Here is a 6,914-nt window from a genome sequence, read left to right on the forward strand (position 1 = left end):
TATCAATGTAGCCTGTGCAAAACTATACTATCATATATATATAATGCATTTCCTAATTTTTTTTCAGAAATTACACCCAGTCGGCCCAACTGAGGTCTCAAACATGCCCAGCCGACCCTAGTCGGTTGGGTCAGGTCTGGTCAACCCCGGGCCAGATTTTTACGATGGACTAGAAATCGAATTCTTTAACAAACGAAAATTGAAAGTGTAGGACTTACTAGAAATCACATTTTTTAGGAGATGCTAGAGATCGGATTTTTATAACATGCTAAATTTATATTTGAATATGCAAAGTCCCTAAGAGAATCAGACTTGGGACATACTTTAATAGAAGTATTCACGTTTTAAGTAAAGCAATCCCATATACAAAAACGTATATATATATATATATATATATATATATATATATATATATATATATATATATATATATATATATATATATATATATATATATATATATATTTTTTTTTTTTTTTTATTTATTTATTTTTTAAGGCATGTTAACTAAATTCTAGGATCGAATTTAAGTGAACTAACCAAAAATTTAGATTTCCAATAACATTTCAAAATCAGACTTTTAACACATAATTTGCAGCTTAGTTAATTAAATTCGAGTACAAACAATTTTGGATTCGTCAATAAAATAAGGGTTTTATTTCCTCACGAATTCCAGATTTCAATGAGTATTAAAAATCTTCTTTTGTTCATAAATCCAAAGCCTGACTTCAATACGATATGAACATGATTTTTTTTTGAACCAGAATCTAAAACTTAACACATTATGACGAAAAACACATGGGTGTGCATAAAAGAAAACATGGATTTTTGTGATAACCCGTGACTGTAAAGAAAATTAAATTTGAAAGCATATACGGGTAGACTAACATAATCAGATTCATACCCACGGTTTAGGATTTCTGAAAACCCAAGTCGTGCATGTTCCGATAAATTTGACTAACATGCTTGTACAAATTGAGTAACCAACAAACACATATTGATATGTTAACAAGTATGATTCAACGTCAACGTCAGCACACACACACGATTTCTAATAAAAGGAAACTAGCCATGCTCAGTACTGAAAATAACCAAGAAAAATAGGTATATCACAATTTTCCGTCATAGTGTTTATTTGAGAACTATGAAACCATTCAGACTTCCTTTTCTTAAACTGGAAAATCGACTTTGAAAACAGTTATGCAGACTCAATCACAACATGAGCACTGATCTTGACTGTGCATAAAAAAACAGTTTTGTGCACTCAAACTCAACATAAGCATCAATACAACTTATTGGACTACATCCAGTGTGAACTCAATTCAAGAAAAATGCAGATTTAAAAATAAGCCAAATAAATCTAATCCAAACACAATAATCACAACAATCTTTTTGTATTGTGACTACGATAAATTTAGATGCTCAGGCCCATCAAAACCTTAATCAAGAATCGATATTCGCATCAGTCGAGAAAATCCAAGTTTGGTAAAGTCGAAAATTTGTACCTAAATATACAGATTTGATTCTTTTCTCAACCCATGCTTGATACAATTTAGGCTAACCCCTTGTCTATCAACTCTCAAGAGTAAAGATATTGCATAAAAACATTTTTTCATGGATTTTCATCTAAGATATTGCATAGAAATCAAGTCGCCATTCGATTTCTCACTTGAATCCAAAAGAGGAGACTCGTACCTTTGCAAAAATTGAAAGAATAAGGAAAATAATGGTGAAAAGAAAAACTGGATTGGCTGGAGAAGAAGGCTCCTCATTCTTCTTCCTCTCTTTCTCTTTCTTTTCCTCTCTCTTCTCTTTTTTTTTCTTTCTTTCTCCTTCCCTTCTTTCTTTCTTTTTTTTCTTTTATAAAGTGAGGGAGAGGGGGTGACGTTCCCCCTTCTCCGGCCCTTTTAGAGAGTTTCTAAAAAATGAAACTCCCTTCTCAAGCTTTCCAAAAATTTTAAAATTCTCTTGTTGACTTTTCTTCAACACTTTCCAATTCTTTTAAAATTCCTTCTTAATACTTCTTAAACCTTCTTAGGTAAGTAGGAGGACTCTTTTAAGAAGTCCTACTCAACCCTATACCAAAATTCAAAATTAATGTTAATTAATTAATTATTAATTAAAATTATCTAAAAACTTCCAAAAACAACCAAATTAATCCAGAAGGCTTCTCAACCTTATTAAACTTCAAATTAAATCTTTATATTGAATTTAAAGCTGAAAAATTGTGGACCTTGGATTTGGATCCAAAAATCCAAACCCATACCCAAAACAAAAATAAATCAAGATCTGGATTAAATCCATATTTAAGTAGGTCTTAAATAAGATCCAAATCCATAATAATTTGGATCATATTCATCGGATCCAACACGGTCCAACTCCGGATTCGTTTTGATAAACTGCTCAATTTTCATAAAAACAAGATTTTTGGGCCAACCGGAACTCGAATTTGGGAAAGTAAAATATTGTTGCACTCAGAATTATGAGACGCATCCAAAGGCATATTACACGAATATCAATTTCCAAATTTTGTATGAAAATATACTAAATTTTACTTAAATTGAAAGGTAAAAAATAAAACTCTTTATCTCGCTTCGATTGGCTCGTTACGACCTTGTCGATGAAACCTAGGCCAAGCCTAGACTCAAAGACATCAGTCTAAAAACCGAGCCCAAACGATTTTTCTCCCATAATTAGCCAAATTTTTTAAAGTCTCATGAAATGACCAAGTACAAAATTACGCGATATTACATTGACGCTTCAGAGGTCATAAATGCAAAAATGAAGAAGGATGATGGCGAACCTCTCCAACATCCAACCCCATACAGGCAAATGATTGAAGCTTTGTCCTACCTTTCTATTACTCGTCCTGATATCTCTCATGCTATTCATTTTGCCAGTCAATTTCAGCATGCTCTCACTACAGTACATATGAGTGTTGTAATGAGAATTAATAGATATATTAAGAATTCTATAAGTCATGGATTGTTTTTATCATTTTCTTCCTCTTTAGAAGTCATTGCATAATCAGATTCTGACTGAGGAGGGGATGTGAATGATAAACGCTCAACTACTGGTTTGTATGTTTTTGTAAGTGACTCCCTAATTTCTTGGTGATGCAAGAAACAACAAAAGTTGTCTCTCTCCTCAATTGAAGATGAGTATCGTGACATGGCAACGACTACGTCTGAGTTAGTATGGTTGTGACAACTACTAGAGGATTTGGGAATTCACACCACAGAACCTTCCAGATTATGTTGTGTCAACAAGAGTGATGTATATATTGCGAGCAATCATACGTTTCATGAGAGGACAAAACACATTGAAATGGATTTTCACTATGTTCGGAAAGAATTTCTGCGAAAGACTATCACACTTTGTTATGTTCCATCAAAGTATCAACTCGCAGACTTCTTCACCAAAGCACTTCACTCATATTTCACTTCCTACTTGGTAAACTCTCGGTTGTTGCACCGTGAGTTTGAGGGGGGTGTTAAGATATACATATACATGTATATATACATATACATATATGTATATGTATATGTATATGTGTTTATTGTTAACCGAAATACCCATTAGGGGTATTTTGGTCTTTTCTCTTTAATAGGCGTCAGCCCATTAGGGGTCGACATTTCTGTATTTTATTTCATGTATTTATTTTTGTCTTTTTCCTTTTTCACCTTTTTGTCTTTTGCAGATTTGATGGGACAACTCTATATAGCTGTTAGAGCTGCCCCAACAACCATATGGAGTTGCACCCTATTGGCTCCATTGTATTATAAATTGGCCTCTTGTGGCCTTATATTCCCAACTCATTCTTGAGTGCTTCTATGCAATAACAAGCTTGTAGACCCTTGTGTGGGTGGTTTCGTGATTTAATCAAGTATTTTTATTTGATTGAAAGTGTGTTCTTACATGTGTATCGGATTCAATCCACTTTATTACAGTTTTCTCGCCTAGGCCGTGGAGACATGATTGCCATTATTTTTGTTCTTTTTTTCTCTTCTTTTTATTTTATTTTTCTTCTTCTTCCTCCGGCCACAAACCCTTTCTTTTTTCTTTTTTCCTTTTCTTCTTTCCTTTTTTCATTTTACCTTCTTATTTTTTTTATCTTCTCCTTTTTTTCTTCCTCCTTTTACCCCTCCACTTTCTTCTTCTTCTTTGCCCTTTCTTCCTTTTTTTTCCTTTTTTCCTTCTTTTTTCTCTTTTGAAATTTTCTTTGTCTTCTTCCTCTGGCCCCTCCACTCTCTTCTTTTCTTCTTCTTATTTTTCCTTTGTTTGCTTTTTTCTTTTTTCCTTCTGTTTTACTTTTGTTCTTTGCATGTATGCCCATGTTTTTCACACACACACATTACACATGTATGCTTAATTCATAATTACAATCATATCTTTGTTACTAAATTTAACTATTTGTTGTAATGTTTATGATTTTCTTGATATTTTGTTTTCTTGGACCTGTCTAGGCAGACTAGTCTTTTTTGGGGTTGTCTGCCTAGGGGCCGACTAGCGCTGTTGACAACTATGGTATCAGTAATCAGCAATATGCAAATCTCATCCTTGGTAACTATAAAAATCAACACTATGAGGAGGATAAAGAAATAAAATTTTCCTTATAACGCATGTAAGCAATAGCACCAGAATCTATGACCCACAAGGATAAGCTAGTGGTCATGTGGGTAGAGGCAAGTACACATGTTTGCGCATGATAAGAAAGAATGGTGGTTTAACAGAACAATGACCTTTGGATGTAATAGCAACAGTATAACTCTTAAAATAGCAACAGTATCTCTTGTTTGTTCTCTCTAGTTTACATGCATATGCTCACAATTTTGGACTCAGAAAAGTTTTACAATTATGCATATGCTCACAATTTTGGACTCAGAAAAGTTTCACAAGTATGCATATGCCTCTCAAAATAAATGCATGTGGATTTATAACTCTTATCTCTAACAATAATACCCTTTTACCTGTAACAGAGCCATTAGCAAGACTTCTTCTGTTACAGTAGTTCCCACCAGTTCTGTTTTATTTTGCATACTGGATACTAAAAATCATGCTAGTATGGCACATCCTAATTGCTAGTATGTTAGCATGGGTGATACATTTGTGTCCAGGAAAGGGTCGAATGCTTATCTTTTACTTCATAGAAGCTTAGTGTTTGACGAAATGTGATTGAAACACAGTAATTCAGCTCATCCAACTCCAGATCATAAAATCCCTTAAGAGACCTCTCACTTGATATTTTCTCTTGTTATTCAGAAGCTTACAATCTTCAGCCACATTTCATTTTTTGAATATGAATTAGAATATAAGATAGGTTATGTGTTTACAGAAGAAGCATCTTTCAAGTGGCAAAAAAAATTGGTCTTCAATAACTATAAATTTTGAGAGGAACAAGTCAAACAGGAAGAAGATATGCCGATATAAATACCTACAAAAATCAGAAAACTTTTTTGAGAGTCGAGACTAGACAAATCACTGGAAAATGACCACCCTTGAAGACTGACAGATTTTCTACTCACCTCAAGCATGGATTGACAATACTAAGAATTTATGAACACAAATTAAGGATCTTCCTTTGACCATCATAACCAATAGGAATGTAAGATTTTGTTCAGCCTATGTCACATGAACAAGGACATGGACTCATTCGATAACGATACAATACAAACTTTTTGAAAGATTAGGGCACGAGGACACATATTTTTTTAATATTTATGTTAAAAATATAGATTTTTGATATTTACTACATATAAATATATTTATTATTGATTTTTTTCATAAGCAAGCTGGGGGATTACCCCCACGGAATTTTGAACCCAAGACCCCTTGGTTATAATAGGTGACTCGACCATCCAGCAATCTCATTCGACCCCGTTGTTGGGAAATATTATTAAAAACTATTGAAAACATTAAATAATATATGAGCATGTCAAAGTGTGTCCAAGTGCTGTGTCGTGCCCCCTGGACACGAGACCCTACACAGTGCATCCCTGTGGTATAAGTCCTATAGTTTTGGTGATCAAAACAATCCATGAATATTAACTTACAATTTTTAGTATCTTTTATTCAGCCAAAAAACAATTCTTGCATTTCAAGTTTAAAATAGGTTAAATTTAGAGAGCCATCACAATGAAACTTGAATTTTCTTCATGACTCAAACTAGGATGACACCACATTTGAGTACTACCGAGGTTCTTATCTCCTTACATTTCAGCCTTCATAGTTTCCTTGCATGCACAACCCAATGTGATCTCTGTGTCAGTGTATACACACATGCACACGCTAGGGCTTTTTGTGAATGTACCTCAACTGTTACAACTTACAACTAACTGATATGTTCTGAACTTCAGTGCTGAAAACTTAAAGCAGTGAGATTAGTACTGAACTTTAACAATCACCATCATATGAAATGAAGATGAAAACAATGTCATCCATCTTAAAATGCAAATGATTTCTCCAATCATAGAAATAACCGTAACTTCTAGAATGTTTTAAACCAGAAATTTTCCCAATGAACCGGTTGTTATCTCCAACAATCCTACATAAAATCTATTATGAAAAAATCACATCCAGTGCCATATTCATCCATGTCCAATTGGTAATGGCATAGTCCATATGCATTTAACCAGTCTATAAGTGCATGACAACGAGCTAAAAGAGTGATAGACAAATACAATAAGCACATTCTGCTGGTATTTACATAAAAGCCCCTGTTCAAGCAACCATGAGTTCTTGTCCCTGTTGCTAATCACCCTATTGGACTTACTGATTCAGCACAGAAAGAGAAACAAAAACTGTTTGGCGAAAAACAGTGAAGTCACACCTGACTTGCAATTACGCTCAGGCACTCATGCCTGGACCTCAGGCTGCACTTCAGATTTTAAGGCACTCATGCCTGAATTTAAACC

Source organism: Nuphar pumila, chromosome 12 (assembly GCF_984573655.1).
Source record: "Nuphar pumila chromosome 12, dmNupPumi1.hap1.1, whole genome shotgun sequence".
Lineage (NCBI taxonomy): Eukaryota > Viridiplantae > Streptophyta > Magnoliopsida > Nymphaeales > Nymphaeaceae > Nuphar > Nuphar pumila.